We start from the raw sequence: 19,646 nt of genomic DNA on the forward strand, positions 1-19,646 counted from the left end.
GAACAATTCCGACGATTCGGCACGACATGATCCCGAACGATACCTTCGATTCGACACGACACGATCCCGAACAACACCGTTGATCGTCACGCCACGATCTCAAACAATACCGTCGAATTGACACGGCACAATCGCGACCTCGTTGGATGTAGCTCATTTGTAGACTTTTGATTTGCTATCGAAATATCCTGGGTTTGCTTTTCGCCGCAAGTAGGCCAGACCCATACGCTGGCACAAAATTCTTGATCGCTTCCGCGCATGCACGTTACAAGTGGAACACTCTTAAGCTAGCCTGCTTTCCGTCTAACTACAATATAGTAGTTTTCAAGTCCAAAGTAAACATCTTGTTGAGCCGCCCACTTAAATAATTGAATTATACCCAACAGCCAACATTAACCATCAGTGTAACAGTGCGCATACGCGCGTATGCAAATGCATACGAAATGCGAAACGGGGTAACTGTAAGGAAAAAGTGTAATAATAATAAGAGAGAGAGCACTTTAATAAGCACGTAAAAGATTACGCGAGAGACGTCATAGCCGCAACGAGAAGTCACGCGTAGCGGGAGAATGAAGAAATAAATGTTGTTGTTAAAAAAACGGTTCGAGTTTTTCTTCCTCTTGGTCTCTTTTCGACGTACAGATACAACGTGTTGGGTCCCGTTTGCAAAGGTTTGTACTACTTTACATGACTACATTGCCATCTTACATTCATTATCCCTTATCCTCGAGTGATTTTCGGGCTTAATCCGCGATGACTACCTCATAAAAATGTCTTAGGTGTTCAGACGATTTCATAAAAGTTGAATGGTTATAATTGATGTCCGAACGTTGAATTGTCTTAGCGTATTATTATATGAAAAAAAAAGAAAAAGAAAACCGTTCGTTGTTTTTGACTAATGTGATCCCGTTGTTAACCTTGCTTCATTGATTCAAGGATCTATGAGAACGACCATGTGAAGGTTGTTAACATCCATCATAAAAGCTGTGACACGTAATCGAACTCAGCACCCTAGGCGTCATTAAACGTCAATATCTCTCATATATGAAGCCATCATATTTTTTTAACTTCATGTTTTATTCGCGATTTCAGATAAGCGTTAACTCTAATGTCAGCCATTATATAGATTTAAAATATCAAGCTGACTTAAATTGACAGTTGATATTTCGCATGCGGCAACTCACGGCTCTGTAATTACACTTGCGTCTATATGCGATTGTCTATCTTGAATAAGTGATCGATAAAGCTATTACAGTCAACATGTTGCTGAACGAAACCTCTATTTTCTGTAGGCTGTTGCAAATACAATTTTGGCCAATTGGATAACGAATACAAGAGATAGGTATATATATATATATATATATATATATATATATATATATATATATATATATATATATATATATATATATATATAATAAATTCCCCAGCCAAACAACGTCGCAGCTCCACAAGAACGACGTTGTTTGGCTGTGGAATTTATTATATATAATTTCTCACATTCTGAAAATCATATATATATATATGTATATATATATATATGTGTGTGTGTGTGTGTGTGTGTGTGTGTGTGTGTGTGTGTGTGTGTGTGTGTCGGTCGGGCAAAACCATATTCGGGTTTTACTGGCTTCCTCCAGAGGGGGAAGTGCCATAAGAGTATGAACTTCACAAGCGGTCCCGAGTCGCATGTATACCACCATTAGGGGAGATGACGACGGCTCTACACTTCCCAAAGTCCGCAAGCTGGAGCCTCACCATTGGATATAGTTTAAGTTCATATCCAGGACCGAAAATATATGTATACGGGTGATAGCAAACAACAAAAGCCTTAAACATCAACATTCTACTGTGTATTGCGTCAATTAACAAAGGTATGACCGGTTAATAATTTTGGGATATCTATTTGAAAAAGGGCCTATAAAATCCATCACAATTCTTCCGTTATAACAATGAATTTGAATTAACTCGAATTTGTCCATGTCAGAAAACGAACAACTTGCCTTTCTACATACACCTGCTACACCAATTGCATACTTTGTAAAAAGATTAAAAGATAGAAAAGAATAAGCAAAAAAAGAAAAAAAGGAAAATATACAATATAAATAATTATATATATTATTCCTTAATTGGAATTCATTTTTGAGATGAGCATTTTATATATTAATTTACTTTTATTTCGGACTATTATTCTTATCTTTATTAGTTGCTGTTTTCGTTTTTATTGGCTGTTGTTTTTCACGACGTTTCGGCCAACTATTCCCCTGGCCTTCGTCAGGTGGTAACCGCCACGGATAGGTACTTCGTGTAAAACAACAACCAATAAAGATGAAAACAACAACTAATAAAGATGAGAATAATAGTCCGAAATAAAAATAAATTAATATATATAATGCTCATCTCAAAAATGAATTCCAGTTAAGGAATAATATATATACCAATCGGTACGGACCCGACTATGGAAGATCAGATAATATATAAAAACGTGGATTTATAATATCAAAGAATCCGACCTTGATCGCCTTTCGCGGCCCGTGACGCAGTTGATAGAGACGTTGAATCTCTACGGTTCCAGATGGACATTGTCTAAAGATAGCGGTTTGCCAAAGCGTGCCAGGGGGTTACTTAGCCAAAAACGTGGCGAGACGACAACTACGGATGGCAGTGATTGCTGAGAATGCAGTTGGAGATTCGAAGTTCCTATCCGTCGCGGTTATCACCTGACGAAGGCCAGAGGAATAGTTGGCCGAAACGTCGTGAAAAACAACAACCAATAAAGACGAAAACAACAACTAATAAAGATGAGAATAATAGTCCGAAATAAAAATAAATTAATATATAAATAATTATATATATACGTGGTGATTTTAACAATTCTATTTTATCCTCTTCCTTTCTCTCACTTCACCCACCCGTTTCTACTTCACCTCTTTCTTTGTTCATTTATATGTGAAACCTTAATAAGTATGTAATAATAAGCTCTAAATTTAAATCGCTAATGCTTACACCTAATTACTATTTATAATAGTGTTAAAATTACTGAATAATAGTAGGTAATACGGAATAAAAAATAAGGTAAAACGGTTAGTAACTGAAATATATTCATAATGATAATATTTACTAGTGTAGAGATAGCAATAACAACAAAATAGTTTATAATGGTAATAATAGTGAGATAAAATAGACCAAAATAAAATCAAAAAAGGTAAAAAAGTAAAAAAAAATGTTAATATAAATTAAACTGTTAATGTTACAACTGCTAAACTTCTGAGCAAGCAACAATATAGAATTCGGCAAACCAGTTCCACAGCAGATATACTAACTATAATCTCTGAACGTATAAACCATGAACAGGATAAAGCAGGGGAAAGTAGAGTTGTAGCCCTAGATATATCAAAGGCTTTTTACAGGGTATGACACGATGGTCTTCTCAGGAAAATCAGTGTAGTAAATAATGAGCAATCAACAATTCCCCCACTACCTAACAATCATGAGGTTGTTTGCTCTGCAATTGAGAAGGCTAACATGCTTGCCAGTCGGTTTGCCTCAAACTCCACACTGGACCCTGACAACCACCCCCTCCCTGACTTTCCTTTTGCGGACAGACGCCACACTAGACAATCTGAAAATCACCCTTTCTCAGGTGCATGCTATCATAAGAAATCTTGACACTGCAAAAGCATGTGGGCCTGATCTCATCCCGTCTGTGCTATTAAAAAAGTGCCCCGCAGAAGTAGCTCCAGTCCTCTTCAAACTCTACAACAAATACCTTAATGAATCTTGCTTTCCTGCCTGCTGGAAAACTGCTTCTGTAGTACCAGTTTTCGAGAATTCTGGCGAACGAACGGACCCAGTAAATTATCGCCCCATTAGCCTCCTCCCACTTTTCGCCAAAATATTTGGGCCCATAATTAACCAAGCTCTAGTCCATCACCTTACAGATGCTAAACTTCTGACTGACCAACAATATGGATTTAGGCAAGCCGGTTCCACAGCAGACATCCTCACTGTAATCTCAGAACGTATATACCAGTCATTGGACAAAGCGGGAGAGGGTAGAGCGGTAGCTCTAGATATATCTAAGGCTTTTGACAGGGTATGGCATGAAGGGCTTCTCAGGAAAATAAGATCATATGGCATCACTGGAAGAATATATGACATAATTAAATCCTTCCTGAATAAGTAAAATACCCAGGTTATCCTCAATGGCCGTAAGTCTAAACAATACGATATAAATGCGGGTGTATCTCTGGGGTGGATCCTTGGACCTTTATTGTTCCGGATAGCATAAATTACCTCACTGATAAAATAGTCTCTAAGATGGATATATTTGATAATGACACCACGTTTTATAACAGACACGACATGAAAATGAAGGAGCACATATCCAAGGCAGTGGTAAATACCCTAGAGGAAGACCTTTTATTTGTAGTGGAATGGGGACATAAATAGATGGTCACATTCAATGCTTACAATGTATGTTTCCTTCAATAATTACAATAAAACTTTCTCTACAAGCAATAGCAATGGCCAAAGACATTATCTGAAAGTACTTCTTTTAAACTTCTCGGCCTAACGTTCACAGGGAACACGAGTTGTACCAGACACAATGAGAGCATTGCCAAGGCCGCTGCGAATAAAGTGGTCTCTCTCTATCGTGCCAGAAGGTTATCTACGCCTGAATACAGGGTGACCCCCCAAAATGTGATATCTCCATTACTTATTCACCGATTGCCCTAATTTTATAGGACATGGCAGAATCAACAGCCGTAGTACGCCAAGACCTGAGAGGGAGCTGGGACAAAGAATACACTGTGTTAAATTTCGTTCGGACAAAACACTAACAAACGTGGCGAAATTAGAGTTAGGGCCAGCTTTTTTGGGGTCACCCTATATATCCCGTACCTTTATAAGGCCATAATTCGCTTATGTATAGAGTATTGTTGTCACATTAGGGTTGGTGTATCTGCTACTAGTCTCCCTCTCCTTTGAGGTCCGATTTTCAAGAAAATTATGTTGTATTTCGTCGAATGTTATCTTCCATGTGGTATGTTATGTCTGGTTTATTTACGTATACATGAGACTTAATATATCTCGATGTCTGATATTATGCCTTGTCCATCAACGTATGCTTAGGATTTTATATATTTCTATGCCTGGCATTATGTCTTGTTAAACAGCGTATACATGGGACTATATATATATATATACATATATATATATATATATATATATATATATATATATATATATATATATATACATATGATTATGCCTGAATATTATGTCTTGTCTATCAGCGCATACATGGGATTTTATATATCTCTATATCTGGCATTTGGTAGGATGCCAAATCTCTAGCATAAACAAAATGATAAGAAAACTGAAAAGAGAAATCGTTATATGATTTGGTGCTAGAAGTTGTAGATAGAAAGTTGTGCGTGAAAATGTTGCCGGCCTTCATATTTTTGAAAAGGTTAATCAGTTATACGGAAATGCGTTATATAGCAAACCCCAAAAATGACTCTGGAAAAATCGTCAAAACATTTTAGAACTTCAGAAAGTACTCGACTCTTGATACAACTTCCTACCTGTATAAAAGCCAGATCCGGCACAAGATGGATTACTTCTGCCACGCCGTAGATAAGCTGCTGTAGCATTACTAGCAAGGAGACCCGACATTGTCTGGGATTTAATAAGGATCAATGAATGTTTCACCCTCCAATGTTTCATTGTGAACAAAATCAGTGAAATCGACTATTTTTCAGTCAAATCGATTAATTGCTATCTCTATTTGGGAACTCATAGCGGTGCACCGGGAGGAAGTTTCACATACCTACCCGCACTGACTTAGTCTAAAATATAAAAAATCAAGTATCATGCTTCAATTCTGTTCTAAACAGAAATATTCATTTCAAACACGCCCCTGTCATCCAAAAGAACCTACTATACACCGGGCACATTTGTTTGTCCGATTATAAAACTTCTCAAATGCGCTTGTGGTGTTAGACCGTGTAAAAGTGATAACCTTTATTAAAATCAGATTGGTTCATCGATTTTCGTTAATTATCGGAGGCATTCCAGTAAAAAAAAACTATCTAAGAACACTCCCAGAGACATAAGGTGTGAAATTTCCAAATAATCGGATCAACCGTTTTGGATTCTATAGGGAACGAACTCACAGACACACAGACAAAGCCCCTTATATATAACAGTAGATTTCTTCTGCATATAAACTGTTTGTTTTCTTTGTATGGGTTTCTTTACTATTTCTATTCCATTCGTTCTATTGCCCTACCTAGCACAAAATGTATTTTTCGCAACAACTCTCAGTAAATGCAGGTTTTATATAACAACGTATCGATCATAATCTCTTCCCCGATCAGTTATTCAAAATACAACGTCGCACGTGGCCACACATATAATTACCAAGCCCTTCCACGTCGTATGCGAAATGTCAACTGTCAATTTAAACAAATAAGTCTAAAAGATAATGGCTGACATCGCCAATAAATTCTTCTCGTAAAACTCGAAAAAAAATACACGTGCACAAATTTTGCCAATAATGATGACGTGTCTGTTTTATACGATATTTTATAGATATTTCGTAATTACACCCGAATGAGTAATTTAACCATAGGTTATATTGGTAGTAAGGTAAAATGCGATATCAGTATGAATAAAATTTAAAGTTTAAGTTTAATGTTTTTGTTATAGCAAGTAAGCTTGATGCAAGTACGGAACAAGTATTAAACGTGGCGATGTATGTTACCCTTACTATAATTATTGGGCTATGTTACCCTAACTATAATTATTGGACTATGTTACCCTAACTATAATTATTGGACTATGTTACCCTAACTATAATTATTGGGCTATGTTACCCTAACTATAATTATTGGACTATGTTACCCTAACTATAATTATTGGGCTATGTTACCCTAACTATAATTATTGGGCTATGTTACCCTAACTATAATTATTGGACTATGTTACCCTAACTATAATTATTGGGCTATGTTACCCTAACTATAATTATTGGGCTATGTTACCCTAACTATAATTATTGGGCTATGTTACCCTAACTATAATTATTGGACTATGTTACCCTAACTATAATTATTGGGCTATGTTACCCTAACTATAATTATTGGGCTATGTTACCCTAACTATAATTATTGGGCTATGTTACCCTAACTATAATTATTGGACTATGTTACCCTAACTATAATTATTGGGCTATGTTACCCTAACTAAAATTATTGGACTATGTTACCCTAACTATAATTATTGGACTATGTTACACTAACTATAATTATTGGACTATGTTACCCTAACTATAATTATTGGGCTATGTTACCCTAACTATAATTATTGGACTATGTTACCCTAACTATAATTATTGGGCTATGTTACCCTAACTATAATTATTGGGCTATGTTACCCTAACTATAATTATTGGGCTATGTTACCCTAACTATAATTATTGGACTATGTTACCCTAACTATAATTATTGGGCTATGTTACCCTAACTAAAATTATTGGACTATGTTACCCTAACTATAATTATTGGACTATGTTACACTAACTATAATTATTGGACTATGTTACCCTAACTATAATTATTGGGCTATGTTACCCTAACTATAATTATTGGACTATGTTACCCTAACTATAATTATTGGACTATGTTACCATAAGTATAATTATTGGACTATGTTACCTAACTATAATTATTGGGCTGACGGAATAAACACATGCAACCCCCTGTGAATTAAATAAAGGTTTCCGTTCAAAATTTCCTGTAGATTCTTGAGTTTGATATAAAGATTCACGAGTTCGACAAGATATACCTAAAGTAGGTTGGAGCTTACATCGACCGAAACGTAATGAAAATAACTTACATAATCCTTAAAGTGCGTATCGCATTGTAACCTACTACTTATTTGCAAATATGGACGGGCTTCTTCAGACTTGACAGACTGTGGATACCCACATAGGGGTGCCTACGCGTGAAATTTTTGTAGCAGGAGATGCGCAACCTCCAACCATACTTCTCCTGAGTCGACATTGTTAAATACCAGTGGCAAGTGAAGTGTATGAACAGGACGACTAAAGAACAAATGCTGAGATAAGCAGAGAGCACAGACAGCATCTAGAATTCCCAAATGTTCACCCATCTGGTACTAACCAGGGTCAACGTTTCTTAACTTCGGTGATCTGACGGGAACCGGTGTATCAACACGTATCGTATGGTTAAATTACTCATTCGTGTGAAATGACGAAATATCTATGACAAATAGTGCCTAAAATAGACACGTCGTCATTACTGGCAACATTTTGCTCGCGTATGTTTTTTCGAGTGTCCAGATAAGAATTTATTGTCGATGTCAGCCTTTATGTTTTAGGCTTATTCGTAAAAATTGACAGTTGACATTCACATGCAACGTGTACGGGCTTGCTTATTATATATGTGTCTACGTTGTAGATTGTATTTTGAATAACTGATCAAGTAAGATGTTATGACAAATAAGTTGTAGTACAAAGCCTGCGTTTACTGAGGACTGTCGCAATATATTTTTGTGCTAGATATCGCAATGAAGCGAATGAGATAAAAATAATAATAAAAACACATTATATAAAGAGTACTTACCATTAGTGTCAAAAATAAACATACGATAGACGTTGTGAAATCAATGCTTCCTGTTTTTATTCTGCTCGAATGGACCAAAGAGCAGTAAGTATCACATCGTAATAATGACTGAATTTATGTATTCATTACATGAAAGTTTCATCTCTCTGTTGCAGATATTGACGATAGGAGATTCTTAAAAAGCAACCCTTGTAATAAACGTGCGTCAAGAAAGAAATGAATTTAACCCCTTAACATTTACAGGCGCGTGTTGAACGTTTGCGAAGTCAGTTCAGTTGATGTCGGCACAGATAGAAAGGTGACTTTTACGACCGAGTCATCAAAAGAGGCTGGTAGGGGTGCATTGAGAATAGTGGTGAGTATTAATAAAAATAAATAATGGTCACTCGTTTTGATGGTTACACTCATGTCTTCATAGATCTTCAACGTTTTTGTTTTTAGTTTTAAAAAAAGGAGGTCTTACTTTTAGAACGGTTCTCGTATATTGATCGTGCTAATTAGGTCATATTAGTAAACCGGGATAAGACAATATTTTAAAAATTTCTGAAGTAAAACTAATCCACGGAATTTTATTAAAACTGAAATAACATTTAAACCTATAGGGTTAGATTATATTAGATGTTGACTTTGATTTTCGTAAGTGAACATAAAAGTATTGCAAAACTGTTATGGGAATTGATTTTACGCATTTTGGGCAGGTATTATCATTCAGTTTTAAACCACATGCGGTTATTTGCATGAAATACCTGCTCAATGTCATCTATTCGAACACCAAGTGAACTACAATTATCTCTAGTATATTTTCGCTGCTACCGATCGTCAAATAGTGTTTTTCCGTCAATATAACTTGTAAAACAATCAACCTTTTCCTTGTCTCGATATATACACTCGGCAGCGTAATAAAAATAACACACAGAGCTGGTTATAAAAATATATTGTTTATTCAAAATAACATTTTCGGTTTCCGACTGACAGTTTTGATTCAAGTGACGGCGTGCGGCCGTCATATACTCTCTCTCGCTCTCGCTCTTTCTCTCTCTCTCTCTCTCTCTCTCTCTCTCTCTCTCTCTCTCTCCCGTTGTCTGCAGGTTTATTTTATTGGGACAGATGGCGTCAACATTCCATTATGCATTGTCATAAAAAGGCGGTTAATCTCGCTGACGTAATCACCGGGGATTCTACGTTCCACATTTTCACTTCTTTGACGTCATTCCCGGGTATCCGCATCCAGGCTTCCGACCGACGTTCATTTTTACGTCCTTTCTGGTGATTTGTATCATCCAATATATCTCTGCTATTATATAAAAAGAAACTTTGTGTGTGTTTATGTGAGAGAGAAAATTCGTTCCCTGTGGACTCAGAAACAGCTGGGATTAGTTTTTAATTTTATACGAAAGTATGTGATGTGTCTGTATGTGATGTGTCTGGTAGTGTTCTTACGTAGTTTTGTCTCGAAATTCGTCTAGTAAGTATCGAACATCGATAAGCGAAAAATCTGATTACAAAAGGCAGTTAGATTTTGACCAAAGTTTACACTGTTATACAACCTAACATCCTGTACTATTAAAAAAATTGTCCGCTGAGGTTGCTCCAGTTCTGTCCAAACTTTTTAACAAATGTCATAATGAATTATGCTTTTCAGACTGCTGGGAAGCTGCTTCTGTGGTACCAGTTTACAAGAACTCAGGCGAAAGAACTGACCCGTTACATTATCGCCACATTCGCCTCCTCCCACTTTCGCCAAAATATTTGAGTCCATAATTAATCAAACTCTTGTCCACTACATTATAGTTGCGAAACGTCTGTCTGACCATTAATATAGATTTAGGTAAGCCCGTTCTACTGCAGATATTCTACCTGTAATCTCTGAACGTATATACCATGCACTGGATAAGGCAAGGAAGGTGAGGGCAGTAGCCTTAGATATATCTAAGGCTTTTGACAGGTTATGACACGATGGTCTACTCAGGAAAACCAGACCCTCTGGTACTACTGGACGAATACTCAACATAATTTAATTCTTCTTAAATAAGAAAAGTCAGGTTGTCTTCGATCGTCGTATGCAAAAACAATATGATATAAATGCGAGTGTATCTCAGGGGTCGATCCTTGGACCTTTAATATTACTGATATTCATAAATGAACTCCCTGGTAACTCTGATTTGGGTATATTCGCTGACGTCACCACGCTCTATAACAAGTCCGAGGGGAAAACGAATAGATACATATTTGAAGCAAGGGTCGAAACCCTAGACGAAGATCTCCAGTCTATAGTGGAACTGTGTCAAGACTAAGCTTGTTTTCAAAAAACCTTCTCAACCACTAATAGCTATGGCTAAATATACGTTATCTGAAAGTAATTTATTCAAACTCCTCGGCTTAATGTTCATACGGAACAGGAGTTGAAAAGATACATGGGGAGCATTGCGAAGGCTGCTGCGAAGAAGGTGGTTTCTCTGTACCGGTTCAGAAAGTTACTTACGCCTGAAAGTATCCTATATCTCAACAAGGCGACCATTCGCCAATGTTTGGAGTATTCTTGTTGGGCTGGGGCATCTGTTACTTGTCTCTCACTCCCGGACAGTGTTCAAAAGAGAGTCGCTCATCTGAACTGTCATGTTGTATCCCGTTGCTTGTTTTACAAGTATTTTGATGGTCGATGGTTCGACGAGCTACAAGCCCTTGTATCATCTCGGCGTAATTACCTCGAGAAACCAGACAAACAGCAGAGTCCAGCTCCTATACAGTAGAAGTCCCTAGATGTAGGAAGGCCTTCTACTTTAATAGCTTATTTCCCAGAACTTGTAGACTTTTGAATTCCCTTCCGGGTTTCTGCTTCCTCAACTGAAGTTCAAGTGTAATGTGCACAGACATATTTTTTACAATGGAATCACCACTTATCAAGGCCGAGAGGCCACTCGAAGATAAGGTTTAAAGTGTGTACAGTGGTCAAAAGGGCAATATCATAGTAATCGTAAGGGGTGTATCTTTTGTAGAAGTGAATTACTTCAGGGGAACGGCCCATCAAGAAATTGTTTACATTGGACTTGAATACGGCCATATTGTAGTCAGCTGGAAAGAAGATAAATAGAGGAGAGTTCTACGGGTGTGTGGTTCTTTCCCTACAACTTATATTCCTGGTAGTAGCCACTTACATCAAAGTAGCACTGTGACTTGTTTGGGGTGAAAATGTAATTTATAAAAATCCTGCAGAGGATTCTTTTACAACCGAAATAAATAGTGTAAGATTGGATAACATTAAATGTTAACTTCGATCATCGTAAAAGGGGGAAAAATGTAGAATCTCTACCGCTCAAAGGGGAATATATTTTACTTGTCGCGGGACGGGTATTATAAATTATTTTAAAATACACGCCGGTATTTAGTTGAAATCACTGCTCATTCGTTTCTATGAGTACATCCTGTTACATCATAATGCAAGAAAACGAATAGTCGTAAATCTTTAGGAATACCGACTGTCACTCAGAGTGCATGAAAAACACGGTCGCTATCAGCAATATATCACTGATAACGACCGGTGTGATAACACTTGAATAATAATTTTAAAAAAAAATGATGCGCATTTATTAATATTCTGGTGGCGTGGCCTCCCGGATGTGACGTGGCGGAACTAAAAAAAGAAAAAAAGAAGAAATATCAGTGGATTTCCTTTTCTGTGGGAGGCGTGGATCGAGATTGTCGCACATTTCGAACTACTTCTGCTTTCTTTGAAATTAGATTTCAGCAGGGCTGTCATCACGCGCTGTGATGATTCTCCCTTGATATTAACCCTTTTTAATAAAAAAAAAAACTGGCGACGCCTGTTCATTAGGCATTCAGTGCGGCTTTTTCTTTGAATTCGGCCAAGGTGTCAGCGTGACAATGCACGATAGCATTTCCTACATAATTAGCTTTTTCTGCCCTTCATACTGTAAGCGTCTTTCTTTTGCGACAAGTCTTTTCTTGCCGACTGACGTGGGCATTCTCAGTAGAGCCTTGGCTAAGATTAACTTTAAGGATACAAATGTTATCGGCTTTGTGTGAGCAGGAGAAAAGACGTGTACTATTTATTATGCAATTTGCTGGAAAAAAAAACGAGTCCGCAAAGACCCTTGGCGCAATGGATAAAATATTGATATTAATCAGTTGTAGGTTACAATCTTCTGGAAGTTTAAGGTTCAAACCTCGATGCAAGCGACACCCAAAATACATATATTTTAATTGGAATTCATTATTGAGATGAATATTATTTATTAATTTTATTTATTGCGGGCTATTATCCTCATCTTTCTTAGTTGTTGCTTCACAACGTTTCGGCCAACTATTCATCTGGCCTTTGTCAGGTGGTAACCGCGACGGGATAGGAACTCTGAATCTCCTGCTGCATTCTCAGCAATTACTGCCTTCCATAGTTGTTGCCATCTCACAACGATTTGGCGAAGTAAGCATCTGGCCGGCTTTGGGTGTGATTGAAACCGCTATCTTCAGAGAACTCTCACCTAGAATCGTAGAGATTCAACGGTCTTATAAATCCACGTTTATTTATTATCTGGTCTTCCATGGTCGGATCCGTACCGAATGGTATATATATTATTTAATTGGAATTCATTATTAAGATGAGTATTATTTATTTATTTTTTTTTTATTTATTGCAGACTGTTATCCTCAGCTTTTTTTGTTGTTTCACGACGTTTACTTGGCCAAAATGTGATGATTCAACTACCCTGGATGGCAGTAATTGCTAAGGGTGCAGTTAGGAGATTCGGAGTTCCTATCCCGTCGTGGTTACCACCTGACGAAGGCCAGAGGAATAGTTGGCCGAAACGTCATGAAACAACAACCAAGGAGGATAATAGTCCGCAATAAATAAATTGACCCGAAATGCAATTTCGAAATACTTAGGAGTGCTACACAATCATGAGTAGAGCTATGACAACAGCATATACTTTTTATCGTTTTGACTCTCGAGTGTGTATCCGTTAATATCTTATATGTTTTTATATAGACTGATGGGGTCCTCAGTTGATTAATTGTGTCAAACTGTGTTAGATATATAGTCAAGAGTCAAAACCATTAAAAGAATATTCTGTTGTCATAGCTCTAGTCATGGGTGAAGAAAAGATATGCTATTCATGTGGATTAAAGAAAAAAATCTCGTTCAAAATACTGTGTAGATTCCAGACTTGGACAGAAAAAAAAACAGATTCTCCCAAAACACATACTTAAATCATTCGTTGACATCTATGCTGATGACACAATCATCTATAGCAACACATCAAAGGCCGTAAATGACAAAGTTCTCTCTAATTCTCTCTCCACTGATCTTGAGCGCGTGGGACAATGGGGGAAGAGGTAGCTGGTCACTTTTAATGCATCATAAAACCAAGCTTCTATTTTTACATCATCAACGCTCTGATCCCCATCTGGCATCAATTGAAATGGATGGCTCTCGCCTTGAGGAGGCTCCATGTTTCGACAAGCTTCTGGGTTTGACCTTTACTCCTGATCGTAAATGGAACACGTACATCAAATCTGTTGCCAGGGACGCTGGGAAAATGGTGGGATCCGTCTACCGCTCCAGAAGATATCTCACTACTAATGCAATTCTCTATCTCTATAAAAGCAAAGTACGTCCAAGGATGGAGTACTGCTGCCACATCTGGGCAGGAGCTGCTAGAAAGACCTTATCCTGCCTTGACAGAATACAAAATAGACTTCGTGGTTTATTGGGGGATGCCCTTTTCACTTCCCTGCAACCTCTCTCCCACAGAAAAGACGTTGCGGGCCTGTCTTTGGTTCATCGTTATTTCCATGGTAGGTGCTCGTCTGAGCTCCAATCCCTCGTCGCCCCTCGCCAATCTTTCACGAGAAACACCCGTCTGGCTGAAACTACTGTCAATAATTTTCCCTACTCTTTATCTGTGCCTAAATCCAAACGTAGATTCCATGAGCAATGCTTTTTTCTTAGAACTGCACGCCAGTGGAACTCTGTGCCGCTTGCCTGTTTCCCACCTGACTACAACTTGGACGTTTTCAAGTCAAATTTAAGCAAACTCCTGACAAACCGCCCCCTTAAGTAAGACACTCTATCAAAATTCCGAATACTAATGATTACTACAATACTATCTCATTGATTACTGTACACGCAATAACCCTTATCCCTGAGTGGCCTTCGGGCCTTGATAAGTAGTGACCCCCATGTCAAAAAATGGTATACATGAAGAAGGAACGAGTTTACTGTGTTCACTATTTAATAAAAAAAAAAATGAAACGGTCGAGATTGTCAACCTAATTAACCAAATACACTATTTTTCGTTACGGATTGTGAAACGTGCGTAAGACGGTATAGAAAAATATAATAAATTATATTTGTGGACTAAATTGTTCCTCTAGTCAATGGAAGGCAATGGACCGGTATATATGCTCTGAAGCCGGAAATGTAACTTCATTGAGCTAGTTATTTAAACAATTTCGGCAGTACTATAAGGCATATATATATATATATATATATATATATGTATATATACTAGCAAAAGTACCGTCGTTGACTGGGTTCAAAAAAAGCCTACAGAAAATAAACTCTGATTTATGAAAGTATGATAAGTTATGAAAAGAAAGGGTTGTAAAGAGATAGCTTCGAATTTGGGGGTATCAAAACCAAAGCAAAATATGATGAAAGTAAAAATAAAATAGAAAAACCCCATGATTTATTATATCATACCTGTTCACACTGAAACACTTATCACAATATTCTGTGGATCTATATTAAAGAATCTTGTTAAACTTTGTGACATATTTCCATTCTATGGAGATCAGGCGCGGACGAACACCCCATAATTGTATTATACTATATTTCTTCAAACTGAAACATAATTATAAAAGTATATTTACGCTGATAGATATGAAAAGTCGTTATTAAATTTTGTGCCTATTTCCATTCTATGGAGGCCAGGCGCGAACGCAAACCACACAATTTTATTATACTATCCCTTTTTAAGTTAAAACATACTTATCAAAGTATTATTATGTACATCTATATCAAAAACACTTGTAAACGTTTTTTCTTTGGGTTTTTTTCCATACTTTGTGCACCAGGCCCGTACGCAGACCCCACAATTTTAATGAACCACCGTTCTGCCAGATCGAACACACCCATTCCTGTGTCTCGATACATCTTCTATCATTATATTTGATCAGTTTTCTATAATAGTCAACCATAGGAGCCTATTCGTGACCAGACACACGTGTAGACGTCCAGCTTTATATTATATTATATTATATTCTAGTTTATTATTTGCATATGTTGTTGTTTATTGTTGAGTTAGAAAAAATTAAATGATCCTAATTATGATATAATAAAATTATTAATTTTTATGTAAATTATAAAATTATTAATTCCATCTACTAACTAACTAATGAATTAATTTTATTCAAACAATTTTCACTACATAAATATATGCAAATAATAGGGGGGAAATAAGTTCAATCCAGCGACTGACACCCTTTCTAACTCAACAATAAACAACAACATATGCAAATAATAAATAAAATAGTTATCAATATGCAAATTTAATTTTAACTGCAATATTTTAAGTCTAAAAAATTCTTATTTTTTACTTTACTAGAATATCTTGTTCTTTACTTTTCCAGGTTGAATTTCTTGTCCTTTACTTTTCCAGGTTTAATAAAATCTTAAGAATATTACTTTTCATGCGCGCATTTTTCCATATAATCCATGATTTTTCCAGGCATTGCTATTGTATAAATATATAAATTTATAATATTTATTAATGATTGTCAAAATAAAATTAGCTCTCAAACACACATTTATGCAATATTTATCATTCAATCACAGTAGTTCCGAGCCAGGGTCTCTACCGAGACTGCGGTTCATGAATTCGTGATCTGTATAGAGCGTAAACTTACAAAAAAGAAGATGGCACTCGGTGTCTTTTTAGATATCGTTGGAGCTTTTGACAACATACCCTTCATTAGTATGTTCAAGTCGCTACGAGAACTCAATGTGCCACCAGTACTCATCCGATGGATTGAGTATAGGGTGGGCACAGAACAGTTCAAGTAGAACTACTGAGGGCAACTGTTAAAAGGGAAGTAGTTAAATGAAACCCCCAAAGTGGGATTTTATCACCTTTACTATGGAACTGTATGCTGAATCCTCTTTTAAAGGAGTTTTAAAATAGGAATATTTATGCCCAGGCTGATGCTGATTACATCGCAGTGCTGGTCGCGGGTTCAAAAGCATCATTGGTCAGACGCATTGCCAAAATGGGACTACATTTTTCATCAAATGTGATAACGAAAAATTTTAGTTCATTCAAAGAATATGTATATCATAGAATTCACTAATATTTTTAATCGATAAATTCACCAATTTTTTGCTATAAAATTATAAGGAGAGTTTAAAAAAATTAGTTATTAAAAAAAAGTTCGGTTTTTAATTATAAAAAAATAAACGATACACGGGATTGAACCTAAAATCTTTCCACCAACCCCCGGTATTCTAACCGTTACGTTAACATGTCATATTGGCAAAATCGCAGTAAAAAATATTTATATACAAAAAAAAGCTATGAAAAATAAAAAAAAGCGTTAGTCACTTATGTACTTACTCTCCTGTTTGTGAACCCACATATTTTGTTGTAACTTTTTTCTACTGAACCAATTTTCGAATTTTTTTTTCAAAATGTAGCTAATGAGGTGTTCTATCCAACTATGTAACCTGTTTGAAATTTGGTTGCGAACGGAATTAGTGGTGGGGGTTTGAATGTGTCTCGATTCATTCAATTCCGGACTTAAGCATATATTCAACCACTACCGTGGTTGAATGATATATATATATATATATATATATATATATATATATAATTTCTATTTATAAGTACGGTATATATATATATATAAAGAAAGAGAGGGGTAGAGAAGAAAAATATCTAGTCTTTTGGAAATTGTAAACGTTTCGTCCCTATTTTCTGGGGAACCCTTCAGGAAATCATAAAAATTATTAAGGAATAAAAATATTTGTTTTAATGAATGCAAATTTCGTACTTATTATTATTATATTACCGATTCTCTATTGATTATTATATTGTACCTATTGTATAATTATGATTTTTAAAACGCTACAGATTTCTCTTCCTTTTTTCCATTACATCATATCATTCCTACTTTTATCCATATATATCCAGACACACACACACGCGCATATATATATATATACGTATATATATATATATATATATATATATATATATATATATATATATATACGTATATATATATATAAAGAATCACTTAAACTTAAGCCAAAGTCTAAGTTTGTGCATATATACAAATTTAGGTATTTTTGTCCAGAGAATATGCGTATTGGCACTGTCCAAATATTTGTTCTTTTAACTAAATTTCTACTATAGAATTTTGTTACTAAAAGTATCCGTGATCTACGGTTTTCTTTTCCAATTTTCGCTATTATTTCTGTAGATTTAATTGTGTCTGCCTAAAGAACTTTCAAATATTTGTTGGTATCATGTCTGCCAAGTGCTCACATCTCCTTTTGGTAGGGGTGCAGCATGCCGTCAGCTGTCTCCAGGTTCCGTATTTAATTTCTAACAGTGCACGTTTTTCCTTTCAGAATTCCATTTGAACGTCCTTGTTTAATATTCTGGTCAAGTTGCTAAGCTTTTCCAGTTCCTCTTAACTTTTCGCAAATAACATCAGATCGTTTATATGCATGATGCGGTTTATCCATTGGGATCGTGGCTGAGATAAGCAGAAGTAGTGATGGATGTTCAAACTCGAAGATGTCCGCCTGTATTCTTATTTTCTTTAACCGACAACGCTGGCGTTCTATATGTTTCAGTTTCGAATCCAGCTGACGACACATAAGTCATATTTGTAGCTTTTGAGAATCACCTCTTATTTATTGGGTAATATATAATAATAAAAGTATTAGCTATATAATAATAAAATAAATACGAAATCTGCATGGATTAAAATAGCAGATTTACGTATATTTTACAACTAGGCAACGCCATATGGTATATATATATATATATATATATATATATATATATATATATATATATATATATATATATATATATATATACAGGGTGTTTCAAAAGTCTTGGGAACATTACAAATTCGTATATCTCATGAACTATTCCAGGTAGAAAAATGAAACTGGTGTCATTTTAAAGCTTGCTTAATCAAGTTTTTGGTCATACTAATGATTTTCGTCTTATCTTTCCATGTGCAGTAATGGCGTTCTCTAAACAAGACAAGGCGTTTTGCGTCCTCCAATTTGCACCGACTGAATCGTGGACATGTGTTCAGCGTGCATTTCGCAGGAAATTTAAAAAAGAAGTCCCTGAAAGGAAACCCATTGTCAGATGGCATGCTAAATTTGTGAAAGATGGGTGTTTGTGCCCAAGTAAGCGAACAGGTCGCACTTCAACTTCAGAAGCTGCAGTTGAGCAAGTCCGGGCAGCCTTTCAGCGGAGCCCCCGTAAATCAGTGAGAAGAGCCAGCAGGGAACTTCAGCTTGCTCCAGCAACTGTCTGGCGTGTCTTAAGGAAACGACTGCAAATGGTACCTTACATGCTCAAGTTGGTCCAAAAGTTGAAGGACACTGATAAGCCACTTCGCCGTGACTTTTGCATTGCAATGCAAGAGAAGTTGGAAGATAACGGCTTTGATGACCGGCTTGTTTTTAGCGATGAGGCGACCTTCCGTCTGAATGGCAAAGTTAACAAGCATAGCACTCGCATATGGGGTACTGAGAATCCTCATGAAATTCTTGAGCACGAGCGAGATTCACCAAAAGTGAACGTGTTTTGTGCAATTTCCAAGAAAGGTGTCTATGGACCGTTCTTCTTTGAAGAGGCAACTATCACTGGTGAATCCTATCTCAATATGCTGGAAGACTGGTTAATGGCTCAGTTGGAAGAAGCAGAATCTGATGACTTCATTTTTCAA

The sequence above is a fragment of the Euprymna scolopes genome, chromosome 26 (genome assembly GCF_053919585.1).
Source record: "Euprymna scolopes isolate OS-2025 chromosome 26, ASM5391958v1, whole genome shotgun sequence".
NCBI lineage: Eukaryota > Metazoa > Mollusca > Cephalopoda > Sepiida > Sepiolidae > Euprymna > Euprymna scolopes.